The following is a 19,474-nucleotide window of genomic DNA, read 5'->3' as shown; positions in this document are numbered from 1 at the left end:
AAACCTCACAGGACAGTGCAGATGTCTTGCATTTTTACGTTTGTTAAAGCGGCAAATTCCTTCTTGCCTTTAAGGGCTATGGTTGTGGTGTGATTCTTGGTCAACCTGCTTTCAGAATCAAATTTGCTGTAGCAGAGCTTTATTGCAGGCATTTAAAAAAGATTGAATAACCACCTGAAATCATTTGGGCTTGAAAGTAGAACATAAATTACAGAGTGGAAGGTAAGGGACAAAAAAAAAAAAATCTTTTATCTTTAATTTTCCAGGAGAAGTATATAAAGATTTTCTTGTAACAGTTTTGCCCTGATTAGTGAAGTGGCAAATAAAGCTAGAGAATATTTTGTTTTGAAAAGGTGCTCCAGCTCTGACATTTCTGCTTTTCTTGGCAACAGAGTATTTGTCATTTGCATGACTAACGGCACAGGAAGAAACTGGGCCTAAGTTTTACAATTAAATGTAGAGAGTTTGTAACTAACTTCAGAGCTCCACATGCTAAAGAGCACCCTGAGCGGGTTCTCTGGCGATAAACTTGGCCTTCAGAACTGCAATATCACTGCGCCTGTGAGCTGCCCACATTCTGTTGGCGTCACACTCCTGTGCAAGTAACCTCTGGTCTTACGCGTGTAACTGAGAGAATAGTGTATGTCTGTGTGTGCATGTGTGTTTACTGTTCCTAAGAATTGGCACAAGTCAGAGATAATCGCCTGTACTGAGAATCTGTGTTGCAGAACGTAGTGTATCAGAAACACCATTTTGTTTTAAATTATTTGTTTGTTATACATCACTGAAATCACTGGTAGCCCCCTCCCCGCACCCCACCCCCACCCAGGTGTTTAGTAAACTGGCATTACGCTTAAAGGACAGGAAAAGAGTGGACAGTAACTTCTCCTAGGTGAGCAGACAGGTGTGTGGGTAAAACCAAGCCATGGTGGTCAAAAGTCTTTCCATTGTGAATATTTGCATTCTTCTGTAGAGGTTTTTTTTAATAAACCCCAATTATGAAGCACCTTGTTTATCGGATAAAGGCTTCTAACCAATTTTATTGAAGCAAATTTCCTTGTGTAAAAGTTTATCTGACTCAGTGTGTAGAGAAATCAGGAGTTCTGGAAGTATGATTTACCTCCTGAAACAGAAATATTTGTTAGTGACTTGGTTGAATTTTGAAGCCTTTAACCACCAAAATGATTCTGTTTTTTTTAGAATTCCGTATTTAATAGGAACTACGGTTGCCTATTAGAAACATTAAAAATCCTTCAGTCTTACCTAACGGATTGCTCCGAAGACAAGAAAAATCAGTTTAACAATCTGGAAGGTATGGCAAAATGTAAGGGGGAAAAGATGATCTAAAAATTGGGGCTTTGGTTGGAGGCGTCTCTGCCAGACAGGAGGTAGGCGTTTACTGTAAAGATGTTCATGGTCACTGACCGGGCCGCCAATCACCGTGCTTCCTCCCTATTTAGTGACGGAGCATCAGAGATACCCAGGCTGAACCGGGGGAGCCCTCGCGTGCTCTTACTGTGGGCATTTCTCCCGGGGTGAACGTAACTCTGCGGGAGCGGGTACGTCTGTCGGGACGTTAAGGAAAAGCTTAAAAGCCGAACGATGAAATTTGTTGGCACAGGAAATAATAGAGGCTACAGAGAAGAGCCGGTGACCTTGTGTCGCTCTTTATTTTATGCCCTGATCAGACTAGCATCTAGATACGGGGAAGTTTTTCTAACATGCCTTAAAACTATTATGGTTTGATCCAAAGACCCACTTTTTTTTTAAAGCTATTATGAGAAGGTTTTTTTATTTTATTTTGTTTTGCCTTGTTTTACTTTTATACAAAGGTGGCATTTGTTAAAGTTTTCTTTTTTCTTTTATGTTGCAACTTTTGGGGTTCTCCTAAGCTGTGATAGCAATGGTAACTGATACTTTTCATTTTGTTCAGCTTACACAACACAAGCCAGCATCTGATCAAAAGTATTACATGAAATCTTTCTTACACTCCGAAAGGTGCTTTGATGATTTTCTCCTTTGGTTTGTGGAATGAGAACTGAACTTGACTCTTAATCACGACAGTTGCCATCACTCTTCTGTGGTAAAACTACTGATATTTGCTTTCCTCTGTAAGAAAATGTTGCCTAAGGATGTCTGCTATTTGCTTTCACGAGCCGCCGGGTGAGAGAGAGTTTTGTCTGTGTACGTGCGAACATTAAGGCGCTTCTTTTGTTTGTTGCTGTCGGGTTTTCGTTTGTTTGTTTCGTTTTTTTGTCCTCAGTAGTCTTGTGTTAGCACTGGGTAAGCTTTAATGGTCTCCTCAGCCAATCAGATCCTAAAGCGTCTGGGGGTCTGTCCTTTTTTTAATTAACATGTCCTTGTGCATCTATTAAAACTTGATCAGGGTTTCAAGAATGACTGCAGTGGGTTTTGGAAACAGACTTATCATTATTGATTCGGGGTTTCCCAGAGAAAAATATAGTTCACAGTTAATTGTTGAGCTCTAATACAACTGACCGTTTAAAATTGAACAACAGTTGATTGTTTTGTAACAATGACAGTTGTTAAACCTTGACATTTCAATTAAAACGTGAATTGTGGTTATAACTCAATGCAAATTCAACAGTTGTATTTGGAGTTAAATTATTTTAACAAATAAATTTATTTAATGAAATTTCCTCTGGATTTTATTTGGTTTGTACATGTTCATGATTGAAATGTTTTTAATATATACAAGATCAACTAGAATTGGCCACCATATGAACTGAAAACTCTTCACACAGAGACAGTCGAGCTGAATAAAATTGAGACTTTATCCCCTAAAAAGGGAGATTAGTAATCATTTTCATACCCTTTATAAAGGAAAATAACAAGAAAGATTTAAAAATCAGTAATCACAGATATAAACTTATCTCCTATACTGTATTTTGTATTTCTAACACAAGCTGGCTAATTTGAAGTCTCACCGTGAATGTTAACAGAATTGTTCTGGATCACATTCATTAGCAGTTGCTTTATGGTCCTGCTCGCATCACCTAAGTGTATCAGTGTTCCGGTGATCTCTCCGAACCATCCTTCTGTTTAGGTCTTGTGTGGTCTGAGGTGCCAGGAGCCAGAGCTTGCTGCTCTGTGGGGCTGTAGGACCTGCCTGTTCTATATGGGGCCCTTTGACTGTTGACAGATGCTGCTCATTACAAACAGCTTCAGCTGCTCTGATAAGGAGCCCATTCATGCCCTCAGCCAATTTAAACTATGCCTTTTGGTTGTGTTGCCTTCAAACTGTGTTGAAATCCCCCTGGCCACATTCCACCGGTTCAGAAGCTCCATTGTTCTGGGATATAAGAATAATCTGAATGACTAGAACAGAGGCCCTGTAGACAAAAACTCAAACATTTAAATTAGGAAAATGTGCCTGTATTTTAGTATAACAGATAAATATCTGCCAGTTAGCTTTTTATTCTCATCGGAGGCATTTGTAAAGGATTTAAATTGATCAAATTCTAATTTCAATTGGGAGAATTTCTTTGTGATTGAAAAATATTTGGGCATTCTCCCAAATGACACGGCTGATGGTTGGTGGTGGTCCACAGATGGACTTACAAACAGCTGAAGGAGCGGAGTGCTACCTAATTTGCAACCCATCTGACTTTTGTGGCCTGTGAGGCAGACTGTTATTACCAACTCCCTGAACAAGCTGCTGGCCTCTGATTTGTTCCTTAATTTCAAACATCCATGTTTCCATATAAACACTAATGAAACTTAATGGCATTTCATTTGAACAATGGCTCATTTGAACTGGTGTTACATTTTTCAATATTAACTAAATGGTTTGTTTTCTGGTTTGGGTTTTTTTGTTTTTTTTTTTTTTTTTTGAACTATAATGTTTTTAAAAGATCTGCTGCTCTTTCAGGTAAGGTGGTGCGTTATTTCTTTTGCTATTTTCTTAGAACGGTCCTCCTCATGTTACTGCCTCAGGATTCCTCCAGGACTTATTAGTGGAGAAGGTAGAAGACTATCTACTTGAAAGATTAAATACAAAGACCTTTTTAAGTGCACACCAATTAGGAAAAAAGGAACTGAAGAAATGATACTTGATTTAGGGGAATTTTTTTTTTTTAAGCTCCTATTTCAAAGGTGCAAAAGTATTAAATATTTCGTTGTTTTATCACATGATTACAGTTTTACAATGACAATATTTGGGATAAAACTTACATGGTCACCTTTAAAAATTAGATATCAGTGAAAACTACAAAGAATAAAGGAAAAAGCCACCCAATTCCCACACCCCCAATCTACCACGTTAACATTTGTAAATTCTTCTCAACATCTTTGTGTGCATATACATACAGATAGGTGAAGGGTGAAAAACTCCATGTCACTCGTGGGAAACTGGCTGTAAATACTAACAAAGAATCCCCCAAGGTCACTCAGCTAACCACGGGGGCAGAGTTAACTTTAAGTCACCTTTTCCCTACTGTTCATTCTTTGAGTGAAATGACACCCATGCCTTCCAGGCTCATTCAGCTGTTACTCATTGAGAGTCACTCCTATGTTGTCAGACTTGGTACAACTACATACAAATAGGCACGTATACGTGACACCTGATATCAAAAGCATCCTAGTCCGTTTTGGCCTCTGTAACAAAATACCATGGTCTGGGTGGCTCATACAGCAAGCGTTCACCTCTTGCCCTTCTGGAGGCTGGGAAGCCCGTGATGTGAACTCAGCAAATGTGCCTGGTTAGGGCCCGTCCGCAGGTTGGAGGCTGCTGACTTCTCCCTGCAACCTCCCTCAGTGTAAGAGAGAAGGCCGCTCTCTGAGACCTGTTTCATGATGGCACTAATTCCACCATGGGGCCCCACCCTCATGACCTATTCACCTCTCAAAAGCCACACGTCATGTGTATCTGCTTGAGGCTACGGGAAAGGCCAGGAGCCAGGACTAGTGCTATAGACTGCATGTTTGAACCCTTTCCTTTCCCTTTCCCTCAAGCAGAAACCCATGAACCCACTGGCAAGAAGTAATCTTCTCTGCTTTGGCACACCAGAGCCGCGGTAACGCAGGCCAAGACGAAGTGCCGGGAGCAGCGCAGGGCCACTGCCGCTGGCTCGGCTCTTTCCAAAGCCCGAATGACCGGCCTGAGCGCTTCCATCCTGGGAATTGGAGGCGCCTGTCCAATGAGTGGGGGTGGATCACACGTGCAGCTCCAGGACTCTGCGCCCTAGGAAGTGGGCTAACAGGATGTGCAGGGGGCTGGCTCCTGGAGGGTGGACACTGGGGACACTGAGCTAGTGTGGGGACAGAAGCAAAGCTGAGGGCATCAGAGGGATCTATATATCAGCTCCCACCCTGAAGCCTAAATCCTGGATCCATGCCTACAGTTCAAGAGTAGATATTTTTAGGTTTTAGTGAGAATTTTAGTTTAAAATATCAGGATTGGAAAGCATTTTCTAAGATGCTTCTACGGAATGAGGAGTGATTCACATATACTTGGAGCAATTGAAATAAATCGTTGTTTAGTGGGGAACTACTGAAGCCAAGAAATCGTATACTATTAGTGGAAAGAGAATAGAATCTCTGTGAAGAGAATCATGAAATCTGAGTAAGAACAAATAAGCGAGCGTGAACCCAATTGACTGGGGTCTTCCTTTATTTAGTCCTCAGTCATGTCTACATGGTAAGAAAGTGAGAAAGCCAAGGCCTCCAGCCTGTGACCCCAGCTTCCAGAGGGAGATCTGCCCCTGAGATGGTCCAGCACACATGGACATTGTTTATTTGTTTGGATAAGTTTTACCCCAAGTGTGTTCTGAAGAGGTCTTTTACCATGAGACGTTTTGCAGGAAGTGATTCTAGAGTCAAGGAAGTTTGGAAAACTCTGCATAATACATCTCACATCTAGGAAAAGGCCTTGAAAAATTCCACTGATGTTTCTAAAACTAAACCCAGGGTCCTTTCTTCATATAGCACGGAGTAGCAAGCTCTGGAGCAAAATTTGGGAAATGTTGCTGTTCGATATTTGCCCTAGAAACCCTTCTGTGAGGACTGTGTCCGGGTGTGGGTTTGTGAACCTCAGAGCTCTAATGGAGAGGGGGGGAAGCAAGGTGGTCTCTGTCCACTTTGCTCAGACCTATACTTAACCTTGGCCCTCAGAGATTTCTTTTTTGAGAAAGGTTAAGAAGAAGAAGAAAGAAAGATAAAAGCAAGAAAAAAATCAAGTCTAAAACAATGAATGTTCTTAAAGCCAGTAGGTATAGGCCAGACCATATGTCTAATCCTAGGCCAATTCACACGGGAGGGTCTTTTCTTAGCAGATAGCAGCCTGAACCTCATTCCCATAGTACCCACCCCATTGCACTGTGACTCCCCAGTGCCCTTGACCTCAGCCCACGTCAGGGAGTGATGACTTGGGGTACCACTTAGAAAACATTGGCTGACGTATTCAGGAACCCCTGAATCTTATCCCCATGCCATCCCCGAGGGGTGGGTACAAGCTTCTGCGTACCCGCTCTCACACAATGACCCACGCACACACACCCTAAGAGCCCAGGGTGAGGGACAGCAATGACTTGCCGGAGCTGTCATTTCAAAGCTGCCGTGGAGAAGCCAGCATGCTGCCCAGACCCCCCAGACTCAGGCTGCCGAGGAGCCTGGCATGAGAAGCAGACCCGCAGGCCTCGGTCTCCTTCCGTCTTGGAGCGTGAATCCAAATACTGAATCTCGCCCCTGAGATGCAAAGAAAGGCCAGAGCACCTCTGCTAGTGATAAGAACCGAAAGTTAGGGGGAAGAGCATTTGATCCGGTATCTCGGCCATCTATCTGCCGGGTCCTGAGGGAGAGGGACGGAGGGCCCCCAGGCCCAGGACGCTCCCAGGATACTGCCTCCAGACTCAGCTCGCCTCCCATGGGAAAAGAGCGGGGAGCAGAGCAACCCTGGCCTTTGGTCTGGAGGGGGCCGTCTGCAGAGCCCACTACTCTGGCTAAGGGGGGCTTGATCCCCTCACCCTCCCGCAGTCGGCCTCCTCTTAAGAGTGGAAGAGACAGAGAAAAAGGGAACACAAATCCAGGTGGGAAGGCAGCGTTTCCTCCACCGGAGCCCAACACCGCCTTTCTTGTAAGTAGAGTTCAAGGGCCTTTCTCCTCCGTGGACGCTACGTGTTGCCATTCTCTCTGCCTTTCAGTTCATTATCCTCTCTGTGATTGTTATCTCTTGCTATGTAACAAATGACCCCGGAACTTAGCATCTTAAAGCAGCCAACATTTAATATCTTGCCGTTTCTGTGGGTCAGGAATCCAGGTCACTCACAAGGAGGCCCTCAAGCTGTGGGCCCCAATGGCTGGACTCCAGGTGGGTGCACTTCAAGCTACCCCCAGGGGCCTGACCACAGGGCAGCTCACAGCGGGGCGGCTGGCTTTATCCTCGTGAGGACGTGAGAGAGCCAGAGAGGTGTGTGAGCAAGACAGAGTCACCATCTTGTGTTTTAGTCTCAGAAAGACTTCACCACTTCCGCCCTAGCCTCGTAGTTAAAAGCGAGCCAGTAGCTAAGTTCAGCCCCCGCTCAAAAGGAAGAGAATACACAAGAGTTTTGTCATGGTTCATTTTATGTGTCGACTTGACTGGGCCATGGGGTACCCAGCTATTTGATCAAATATTTTTCTGGGTGTTTCTGTATTTTTGGAAGAGATGAACATTGCAATCAATCGACGGAGTAACACAAGATTCCCCTTCCTAATGTGGGTGGGCCTCCTCCAGTCCACTGAAGTCCTGAACGGTACAAAAAAGCTGACCTTCCTCCCTGCCCCGTAACCGTCAAACTAGGATGCTGGCTTTTTCCTCCGTTCAGACTCAAACGGGAACATTGGCTCTTCCCGGACCTGCAGCCCGCCGGCCTGGGACTGGGACAGCTCTCCTGGTCCTCAGGCCTTCAGACTCAGGCTGGCACTGAGACGCTGGCTCATCTAGGGCTCCCCTTGCTGACTCACGCTGCAGGCCTTGGGACTTGCCAGCCTCCGGAAGCCCATGAGCCAATTCCTTACAATAAATCTTTTAATATATGGACAGATGATAGGTAAAAGAGGAGGAAGGGAGGGAGGAAGGAAGGGAAGAAGGAAGGAAGGGAGGAAGGAAGGGAGGGAGGGAGGAAGGAAGGATAAAAGCATCCTACCGGTCGATTTCTCTGGAGAACCCTGGCTAACACAGCAGTGGGTACCAGAAGGCAGAGGTCCATAGACCCCTCTTAGAAGGCCACCTATAATACACTATTATAAATTTTATATCATACTGTCTCCGTAGAGAATTATGATCTATAGTCTAAGGATTTCACTACATACCCTTTTTTTCCCATTTATTTTAATTTTGATTTCTCCTCTCCCCTCATTGTACCAGAATATTTAGAAAAAATGGCCAGTGCACCACAGACATGTGGGAGATCCTCATCAAGTACAGTGCTAACTAGAAAGGCAGAAACTAATTATACTTAAGTATTGAATATTAAATAGGCATAAGTTAAGTTGAATTTTTTCCTCATTAAAGCAAAACAATTTCCCAAATATGCATCTGCTATACCAGTGCAGAACTCAAAGGAAATTAATTGTTTAATAAAACAATAGACCAGCATTGCAACAGAATATTCTTTTATTGGTGGATCCTGAGAGTTACTGCGATATTTGCAGCGGTGGTGGGAGGGTTGGAGCGTTAGCTTGTTATCTCTTTAGGGGGTCCATCCACCTGCGTGCCTCAAAGCCCAGTCAAGTGCGAATAGGAGTTTGCAGCAAAGAAAGGAGAGGCTTATTGGCTGAGGAAATGGTACCAAACCCAGAGTCACAGGTCAGCTAGTGCTAAAAAGAAGCTGGCTCTCCAATGGCAGCCAGGAGATGGGCTGCGTAGGGAAAAAATAATCGCAGCACTAAAGGAGTTGGGGTTGTGGGCTGTACTGACTGACTGGGGCTGGGCAGGGTGTAGGGATGGTTTCATCGGGCCCTGACGTCCGTCCGTCCGCCAGGGCCTCACTGTCTAGTTTCATGAGGGTGTGGTCAGCGGCATTGTTTTGCGCTCAGGGGCCTGGGGCTGAAACATAACTGACCTCAAGAATGTTATCTTTAGCCTGAGCCACTCTGTCTCTGTGGTCCTCAGACCTGGGACTTTGTTCTTAAGACAGTTTGATACTGACCAGAGTCTGGCGTCCTAAGCGCTTAATGATTAAGGGAGGAAGTGGACTTTCTGAGCCATGAGAATCTATAACCTCTCTAGATCAAGGTTAAGACAAATGAATAAAATTGATTTGAAAAATATTCAGCATCTGATTCCTTTCTTTTTTCTTTGTAAAGCTGGTTCGTAATCGTCAGTAACAACGCAGCTTAAATCTCAGGTGACGGTAGATTTATTGTCAATTTCCTGGGTTTACTTGGTTACCTGGTTTATGGATTATTTTAACAGGCCCATGAAATGAGATTATCTTTCTTCCTAGAGACTTTCTCCCAGGGAGTCTGGGCAATAAAGAAGCAGCTGATAAGATCTGGTGGTAGATATCTAAATGGGAGGGACTCTTTGGAAAAGCACAAACTTCTCCTCCCCCACCAGACCACCCAATTCCAAAGACTGGTTCTCTCTGCTGCAGAGGAGCCAGTCAAAGAACTCCACAGGACTACCAGTTACCAACCCCACGCCCACCTACCTCACTATTCCTGGACCGTGAGCATAGGTCGCAATAGCACCTTAACCAAATTTAGTCTACAAATCAGTTAATCTGCGATGGGTTAATAATGAAGCTACTAGTCTGAGGTTTGTTTGTTTAACTGACCCCCACGGCCTACCTGTAGGAAGATGCCCAAGACTTAAGTGTACATGTCAGTGAAATTTTACATATGGAACCACGACCACCTCAAGATGTAGAACATTTCTGACACCCAAAAGGCCCCTTCATGCTCCTTCTAATACCCACACCCCTATGATCACACTGTTCTTGCCTCTACCACCATGGGTTAGTTTGGCCAGTTCTTGAGTTTTGTATAAATTAAATTACACAGTATGTGCTCTTTTATGTACATACTGTGTCTGCATTCTTTTTTTCAGCATTGCGTCTGTGACAGTTACCCATCCTGTCAGATATAGCAGCAGTTGGTTCTTCCTTTTTGCTATATAGGATTCCAGTATATACGCATGCCTGTTTATTTATACAATCTACAATTGATGGGTATTTGGGTTGTCTCCAGTTTGGGTCTCTTATGAATAAAGCTGGTATGAACGATCTTGTAGATGACTTTTGGTGGACAGACACAATGTTCATTTCTCCTAGATAAATACCTGGGAGTGGGATTGCTAAGTTATAATAGACACCTGGCCCCAGCGGTGGAACCAATTTACACGGTAACAAGCAGTGTGTGAGAACTCAGTGGGGTCACGTCACCGCATGGGCTCCCCAAGAAGCAGGCTCTGCCACAGAGTTTCCTGGGCGGGATGTTTAGGGCAGAGTGCACTGGGACCAGCTCCCACCTAAGGGAGTCACAGGGAGTGAACTGGACAGAGGGACACGTGGAGCTGCAACCTCTGTGCCTTCCACGCACCTGCCGCTGTGACCTTGAATGAGATGCAGCCTAACCGCTGAAGGATGGGAGCTGGAAGCCGTCTGCACTCTCAGCAGCTGGGAACAATCGCCGCATTGAGAAAGGAGCTCCGGGCGGTGCCTCACGGTATCTGCCAACACCACACACCCACACGCATACCTACTGCTGTCCCTGAGGTTTCGGTCATCCTGCTGGTATGTCACGGTGGATTTCACTTTGTATTTCGCTAAGGTCAGGAATATTCATACACTTATTGGCCATTGGTTACCCCCTTTGGGGAAGTACCTGTCTTTGACCCATCGTTTAAATGGATTGTTTGCTTTTTCCTTGTATATAGGTAGGAATTTTTTTTTTAATTTTATTTTTCGATTACAGTTTATAGTCAGCACTTTTTTGTATTTATTTCAGGTGTACAGCCAAGCAGATAGAGACATTCCTTTGGTTATAAAGAGTTCCTTCTGATAATTCAAGCGCCCACCTGGGACCATAGATAGTAATTACAATATTATTAACTAGATTCCCCGTGCTTTACTTTGCAACCCCATGCCTGCTTTGTAACTATGAATTTGTACCTTCTAGTCCCTCCTGATTTTGTTACCCCGTAACCCAACTCCCCTCCCCTCTGGTCCCCATCAGTTTGGTCTCTGTATGTATGTCTGTTACTACATTCCTGGTTCATTTATTCTGTTCTTTAGATTCCTATGTAAGTGATAGTCTATAATGTTTGTCTCCGTCTGACTTCTTTCACGTAGCATAATACCCTCTAAGTCCATCTGTGCCGTCAAACATGGTAAGGTTTCGTTCTTTTTTATGGCCGGTGGGAGGATTTCTTTCTATTTTCTAGTATTTGTAGATATCCTATCCCAGTCTGGAGTTTGCCTTTTTCCCCTCGTTGGAGTCTTTTCATAAACAGGGGTCCTTAATTTTAAGGAAGCCAATGTACCAATCTTTTCTTTATGATTAGTTATTTTTGTATTCTTTTCAAGAAACCTTTCCTTACTTCAGGGTTGTTCTTGACCTCCAATGCCTCAATGGTATGCTGAGTTGACCTTCTACATAAAATAATTGTAGAAAAATGACTGGGATCCTATAAGTTTCTTGAACAAATAGGGGTACAGCTACCATCATGAATGTCTTTATTTCATATTATTGATGAAATATTGAAAGATTTAATTGACAAGATTCGCTCCTGACCAGTGTTTTCCTAAATGTATTCTACCAAGTATGAAGTCTATGTTGAATAGGAAAAAGGATTCCATGATCAAATAAGTTTGAGAAACACCTGGCTAAACACAATTAAGCAGGTTCTTTACAATAGGACATCAAATCTCCAATATCCTAATGTGTATTATGTAACTTAAAGAAAGATGGGAGATGCACCAACTCCAAATTATTTGACCACAGAATGTTTTATCCCTCAGAGCATTTCACAGGATGAGTGTTTCACAGATCACTAGTTTAGGAAATGTGTGTAAGACAGAGATATGATGTCCAACAAAAAACAGGTTAAAAAATGGAATTCAAGACTCCATCATTATATTTTAAAATATCACTAAAAATAAAGGGGGATAACTCATTTATATATATTCATTGGTATACCTTTTTATAGAAGGATACTAGTCAATAAATACAGAAAGATTGATAGAATCAGGAAAGCATCATTTTGCAATCCCCCACATAGAAGTAAATTTAGGCAAGGTTGCTAAGATTATTGGATAGACACGTTATGAGGAAACAGGATGTTCACATGGTCTGAATGCCTTATTTCACAAATTACATCTTAACTGATAAGCGAAAGAGGTAGGTTTTCAATGGAAAATCTAGCTGACACCAACTGATAAAACTTCGCACTCCAAGGAGTGGGATCAAAATCTATTGGGGCCTCGGCTGTGACACCATGTGGTATCCTTGCCCAGGACATCTAACCTGAATCTCATCGTGGGGAAGTGTAGTGACTACTCTGCGTTAAAGGCCATTTCAGCTTCAGGTTCAAGAAAAATGTCTGCCTCCCTTTAATTCCCTAGAAAAAGATGAATTAGGGGCTTTGCCCATAGTAAGCGATTATCAGAGATGACTTCTTTTGACCTATCTATATGGCAGGGCACACTTCTATGTATTTTCTGTCTCTGACTCTCAGATATGTGGGATTCCCGTACGTATAAATGTATTAAATTTGGTTATTTTCTCTTGCTAATCTGCCTCAAGGCCGCTTGACTGTTAGATCAGCCGGAAGAACCTTGAGGGCAGGGGAACGTTTGTTCCTCCCCCACAGAAGCCATCAAACAAACCCACAACATTCCACAAGAATAGGTTTGGGTGTTACAAAAATGTTTGTGTCGAAAGACAGACCTAGCGGGGTGAGGTGCCGTTCTACACTGAAGAAGATTAATGAGACTTTTTAAAGGAAAAAAAAAAACATGGAATCAATGCCTCAACATGTTTTCTGCCTTCTCATCCTTCACACGCCCCACGTGGTTCCATGGGCCAATTTTTATTGCATGTAGAAGGTCTCCAAAGAAGGAAAATGGATCTCGCCCCTAAGGGAGCACATCAAAATCTATACATGGATCTCTGTAGAAAAATCTCATCTTTCTGCTGATTTGGAACCTCCTGCTGCTGAAGATTGTACCCCTCTCCTTCCCTGTTGAGAATCACCAAACTACGCTAGTGTTTCTTCTTGAACAGATGTAATAGTTGTATGACTGACTGCTCGAAGAGCTGGACCTCCGATTGTTGGCCACCTTTGTGGCTGACCAAGGCAAATGAACGAGAGCCCTGCCTTCCTGTGGCCACAGAGAGAGCAAGTCAGTAACTCTGGAGTTGACCCCAGGGGACCTGAATGAAAAATTTAGGGTAGACACCAATTGTTCCCTTAATGCACTCTCCTCCCTCCCTCCCTTCTTCCATTCCTTCCTTTGCTTCACTTGCCACCAATGTCTTCCACGGTCCCACGGAGCTGAATTTTCTCTCCAGCCTAAATACAGACAATTGCTACCTCAGAATCATTTTCATTTGGTCTGTGGATGAAAAGGAGGTTCTGCAGAAAGTAAGCTCACGTGGTGATCGGACCATAAATTCCTAACGGGACAGGTCATGGTGGGTAGTGATGCCCTAAGCAAGTAGCTTAGTTAAAGGCTTAGTTTGCCTTTTGCTAGCCCTGCCCAGTGGTTCTGAGCACTGAGGTTAACTCACCTCTGGAAGACCTTTCCAGACCCCTCCTACTAAGGTGACCACCGTCCACAGAGCACCGAGTCTTGACAGCTGCCCAGTAATCAGCTTGCTTCCTCCCACCTTTCTAATCTCCCTGACTTCCCCTCCTTGATGGCAATGCATGAAACTGTCAAACTGTCCCTCCGGAGCACTGGAGGTCTTGCTTCCGAGCAATTATCGCCGGTTTTGGCTCACATAAGCTCGTCAACATTCCCTCCAGCTTCGGACGTTTCTTGCGTGAACAGGTGGTTGCTCTGATTGTTTTTGCTGGCAATACATCCGCTCACTTCTGCAACTCCCTGCATTTACCTTCACTGTTCAGGGACGTGTGATTTCCTACTAAAACAAAAACAAAACAGAACAAACAAACAAAAACTTCTTCTCATTCACTCACACTACGAGTATTCACTGTATAATTATTTCTTACTTTTTAATTGAATTTATTAGGGTGACATTGGTTAATAAAATTATATAAGCTTTGGGTATACCATTCTATAATACATCTCTGTGTGTTGTATTGTGTGTTCACCAACCCGATGTTTTTTGTTTTTTGTTTTTTTTTTTGTAAATGACAAATTTTTTTTCCCATAACTATCACATATGACAAAACTGATTTCTGGGCATTGATCTTTTACACCAGGAGGACAGTGATTGTTAATGTTTGTCACAGCATTTGACAGAACTTGTTTTCTAGAATCTCCCAAAGAGGCCCCAGACCATGGCCTTGGGCCAAGTGGGGAGGGCACAAGAGCACGGACAAGATTGGCTGAGACGCGAGACAGGTGCTTCTTGGGACTGAAGGATGAACGCTTCAAAGGGTGAACCCTGGCAGGAGTCCTCGATGGGGAAATGCAATCCTAAAAAGTGGCAACCCCCAAATAGTGGCTGGCCTCCTCATCAGGCCTCAAGGGAATTACACAATGCAGTGAAAGGATACAACTTTTCTTCTTGTATTATTCCATCTGCAAGTTCCCAATGTCGCTTCAAGATGACCGTGTCCTCTTTTCCTTCTTCTTACTATGACTTGTGCCCTGGCTGGTTTAGCTCAGTGGATTGAGCGTCGGCCTGCGAGCTAAGTGTCAATGGTTCGATCTTCCAGTCAGGGCACATCAGAGAAGGAAAACTCTGACTCCAAAAAACCTCCGCTGCCTTGCGGCATACCTCTTCAGGGGAAAGGCTAAGGGAGTAAACCCCGACAGAAAATCCGGAGCCGGAGTCCCTAAGGCGGTTTGACGTTGTAGTCAACACCGGCAACTCCTGCGGCGCACCTGAACCCAAACTGTATTGACTCCGTCTTTCCCTTGGACCCTTCAGCTGCGAAGAGAGGGGGGGTCTGCTGCATGGGCAACAGCAGACCCTCCATATCACCCTGCCCAGGCTCTGTAGCTTCAGCTTCACTGGAGAGGACACTCCAGCGTCATCGCAAGATGTCGATTCAACACGGGAGGAGACAGATACCGTGTCACTCCCGAGTCGGACTACACAGCCATTCTCGGCGGTGCAGATAGACTCTTAAGAAGCTACACCATCGTCTCTCGAGACGGACGGCTGCCGACGACTATGACTTGTCTGCCTCCGCCCTGAAAAAACATTGCCTGACATATTAACACATCAGTGGCTTAGAAACAGGTAAAATGTACTAGAACTAAACAATGTAAGATGCCTTAGCCACTCATGGTTAGTTACATTTACATGGTTTCTTTGTTGCCATGGAAACTCTATCCTTAGGAAGTTTTGGAGGCAGGGATCTCTTCCAAGTTTCGCAGTTCTGTACCTTAAAGAAATTTCTTGTTCTGCCCTGGCTGGCTGATGTGGCTCAGTGGACTGAGTACTGGCCTGCACACCAAAGGGTCACTGGTTCAATTCCCAGTCAGGGCACGTGCCTGGGTTGCAGGCCAGGTCCCTGAATGGGCGCGTGCTTGAGGTAACCACACATTGAGGTTTCTCTCCCTCTCTTTCTCCCTCCCTTCCCCCCTCTCTAAAAATAAATAAGTAAATAAGATCTTTTTTAAAATCTTAAAGGAAAAAAGAAATTTCTTGTTCTATTTATGAGGATAGAAGTTATGCTGCAACTTTCGAATGGAAAAACATGCACACTTTGCTCTTCTCAGTTGCTCAGAACAATTCATATAAAAGCCATTGTTTATTTTTCATTTTTACAAGATGTTACAAATTTCCTTGTTATAAAATTGTTACAAATTCTTTCTATATGGAACTATTGTCTGTAGATTGATTGATTTATTTAATTTCTATGTTCAATATGGCAGCCATATCTGAATGTAGCTACTTAAATTTATGTAAACTAAATTAAATAAAGTTAAAATATAATGCTTTGGTAGCCCTCCTCAGGTCCCCCTAGCCACATTTTCAGTGCTCAATAGCTGCGTGTAGGTAGTGGCTACATATTTGCTGACAGTGTAGGTACAGACCGTTCATTCCCATCATCACAGAAAGTTCCATTGAATGGCACTACGTTAGAATAAAAATGGCTCGTATCAGACCAATTCCATTTTCTTTGCTCAGAAACAAGAAGCGATCAAGAACACAGAGGCAAGATTAGTGTTATGGGTGTGCAACCCACATAGTCATAAATAGCCTTGCACCTAAAAAGGACCCCGTGTTTGTTTTAATGCTATGTTGTCAGCTTGGTGTAGAAGTAACGTCCGACTTTTTTAAAAGAAAGTTTTAGATAGTATTTATTAAATTTGTGCCTCTTCTTATAATTTTTTGACTAATTTATACCTTATTTTTTCACATTATCAAAGTACTGTTCATAATCATCCGCAATATTTGCACCTATGTTCGTCCCATCTAAAGACCACATTAGAAATGTTTTATTCTATGAGTCCCATGAAGGTGCCCGTGCAGGACAGCAGCAAAGTCTACTCAGAGCGCTTATGGGGACGATGCAGGGACTGAAAGAAGCTGCAGGAAGTGGTTTTCCCGTTTCCGAAGTGGGGATTTCAGTTTGAAAAACGAGCCAAAGAGGGTCGTCCAAAAACACTTGATTCCAAAGTGTTGGAAGCTGTTGTGACAGAAAACCCCACCATTACCTCCAGGGAACGTGCAGAACAATGTAACGTAGCCCACACAACTGTGCTACACCAACTGAAAAGGATCGGGAAGGTTCCAGTGGTTGGAAAATGGGTCGCACACGAACTGTCTCCAGAGAATCTGCAAGAGTGTGTTGCTTGTTGTGAATCAATGCTTTCGTGACACCTTCAGGCATCGTTTTTAGGTCGGCGTGTTACAGGTGCTGAGAAGTGGATCCTTTACCATCACGTTAATGCCGCCGATCGTGGATCAAAGAGGAAGGAGAGCTCAATAACCAAGAGAAGGCCTTCATCCAAAGAAGATCATGTTGAGTGTTTGGTGGGATAGTGAAGAAACTGTCCATTATGAACTGTTAGACAACAATCCAACAATTACTGCTGATCTTTACTGTGAACAACTTCATCGTCTGAAAGCAGCTTTGAACCAAAAGCGACCCTCCTTAGTCAACAAAAAGGGTGTCATCTTCCATCACAATAACACTCATCCTCACAGCTCAACTCACCAAAAATTTCTTGAACGAGCTTGGTTGGGAAATATTGCTTCATCCTCCATATCCTCCTGGCCTTGCTCCTTCTGATTGTCACTTGTTTCGGGGACCACAGAACCATTTGGATGGTCTTAGGTTGGCATCAAGAGAAGAGGTTGGAAATGAATTGGATTCATATTTTGCTTCAAAACCTAAAGAATTTTACAAGCGTGGCATTTATAAGCTAGTTGACAGATGGAATGAGGTTCTAGAAAGCAAAGGAGGTTATGTTAACGAGTAAATATTTTCCTAATCATGGACTTTTTCATTTTTAAAATAGGCCTCGAAATCGGACATTATTTTTGCACGAACTTTATAAAATTTCTTCATAATTTTGAACACAGGACTCTGCCTTTATACATATGGTTCCTCATATGTAACCAGTCCTCTATACATGAGATACAATGTGGATGTTAAGCTCTTTGTCTCCCTTCTCTTGTAATTGTTTTTTGGTTTTTTTTTCATCCACCTCTTTTTAAATCATCTTTAGAGGGAAAGAAAGGGCAGTTGGCACATGGGATGAAATTCAAGGGCCTGGAATCCTGTAGATTATCTCGTCAGAGATGCTCATTTGGGATTTTAATAATGTCTATTCCCAAGAATTAAGGGAGAGCTGAGTTCCCTTTGGAACAGGTGTTTTCTAGCCCCGGTTCTGAGTTGCCCACAGTGGAATTCCTTTCCCTTAAACGGTCTTGCCAGGGCTCATGTTTAAGCTTTAGCCTGAGTAGTTTTATTCTTTATCTATTCATTCTTTTATTCACACAATCACTTATTCAACAAATATGACACATCTGTTATATATGAGACACAGTTGCAGGTCTGAATAAAAGATTATATGAGTCACGTATGGTTGCCATCTGGTAAATTACATGCTGCAATTAACTCAACATTAACAACAGATACAGGAGGAAAAAACTCGAATGCAGCCTGAGTATCATCAAAAATTTATTCGTTACTCACCATGTTTCTTATGGTCAAATTAAAACAAAAGCAATAAAAACAAGATGAATGTAGCACCAATTCTGACTGATTCACGTACTATGTTATGAAGGAGGAAGTTTTTTTTCAACCAAACTTTGATTAGATTTAAAAATATACATATGTACTTGCCAGAAAAAGGGAAAAATACCACTGACAGCAATAGTGTTAGTAATAATACAATAAATTCCAAAGTCATTTTCACCTACATTGGGAATTCATTGCATGAGGTGCTTGTCTAAAAATATCAGTTCTTAATTATGTTTGAGGTAAACTAACATTTTCACTGGTGTTACATTCTGTGAGCTTGTATGACCCAGGCATGCGCCAAATGACAGAGGAAATGGGAGTAAACTGGCCAACAAAGATTTGCAAAACCAGAGACACACTGAGAACTGAAATGTCATTTTAAAGATTTTATTTATTTATTATTAGAGAGAGGGGAAGAGAGGAGAAAAGAGAGGGAGAGAAACATCAACATGTGTGAGAGATATCTATTGATTGCCTGTCTCACAGTCCTGACTGGGGACCTGGCCTGCAACCCAGGTATGTGCTCTGCCTGGGAATCGAACCAGAGACCTTTCGGCCAGCACTCAATCCAGTGGGCCACACCAGCCAGGGCTGAAAGGTCATTTTCAAAAGTATTTATTTCTCCTTTCAATATCTTGGGTACTCACAAAAAAAGCATATTGCATAAATTGACTAGGAAATAGTGCAAGAGGAATAGAAAATAGAAAAGCTAGAAAAAAACAAACAAACAAGAAAACCAGGGATAAAGTTATTGTTCACAACGCATGTTGAACGTCCCGTATTTCTGAAAGCTAGCTCTTCATACTTGATTCTGAGTGCCCTGGCAGCCAAAGTCGAGAGGGAAACAAAACTATAGGATCCCAAATGTCGTTAAGATAAAGTGAATTCCAGAGATTTGTTCCAGATGTTCCCGTGGATCCCAATAAAGCACAGTACAAGGTTGCAAATAATACCATCCACTACCTAGCAGGGACTGTTCTGTGGTAGTCTTGTGATCCCTGTCATTCATTTATTCTTTCTCATGCTTAATGTTTATAGAATAATTTTGTGGATTTCCAGCAAAGGGGAAAGCTTTGAAATATTGTACTTAAGAGTATTACAGAAAGATGAGGGTTTTGTTTTTTCATATTTCAG

At 42.9% G+C, this 19,474-nt stretch overlaps 1 protein-coding gene across 1 annotated transcript in view; it reads left to right on the top strand.

The window, feature by feature from the left end:
* RAP2A (RAP2A, member of RAS oncogene family) overlaps positions 1-19,474 on the top strand; it is a 51,840-nt gene that overhangs the window by 21,747 nt on the left and 10,619 nt on the right. The window lies entirely within an intron of this gene.

Source organism: Furipterus horrens, unplaced genomic scaffold, assembly GCF_987537825.1.
Source record: "Furipterus horrens unplaced genomic scaffold, mFurHor1.1.pri manual_scaffold_12, whole genome shotgun sequence".
Taxonomy (NCBI): domain Eukaryota; kingdom Metazoa; phylum Chordata; class Mammalia; order Chiroptera; family Furipteridae; genus Furipterus; species Furipterus horrens.
The sequence above is the reverse complement of the archived record's forward strand: the minus strand, read 5'-3'. Positions and strand labels throughout refer to the sequence as shown.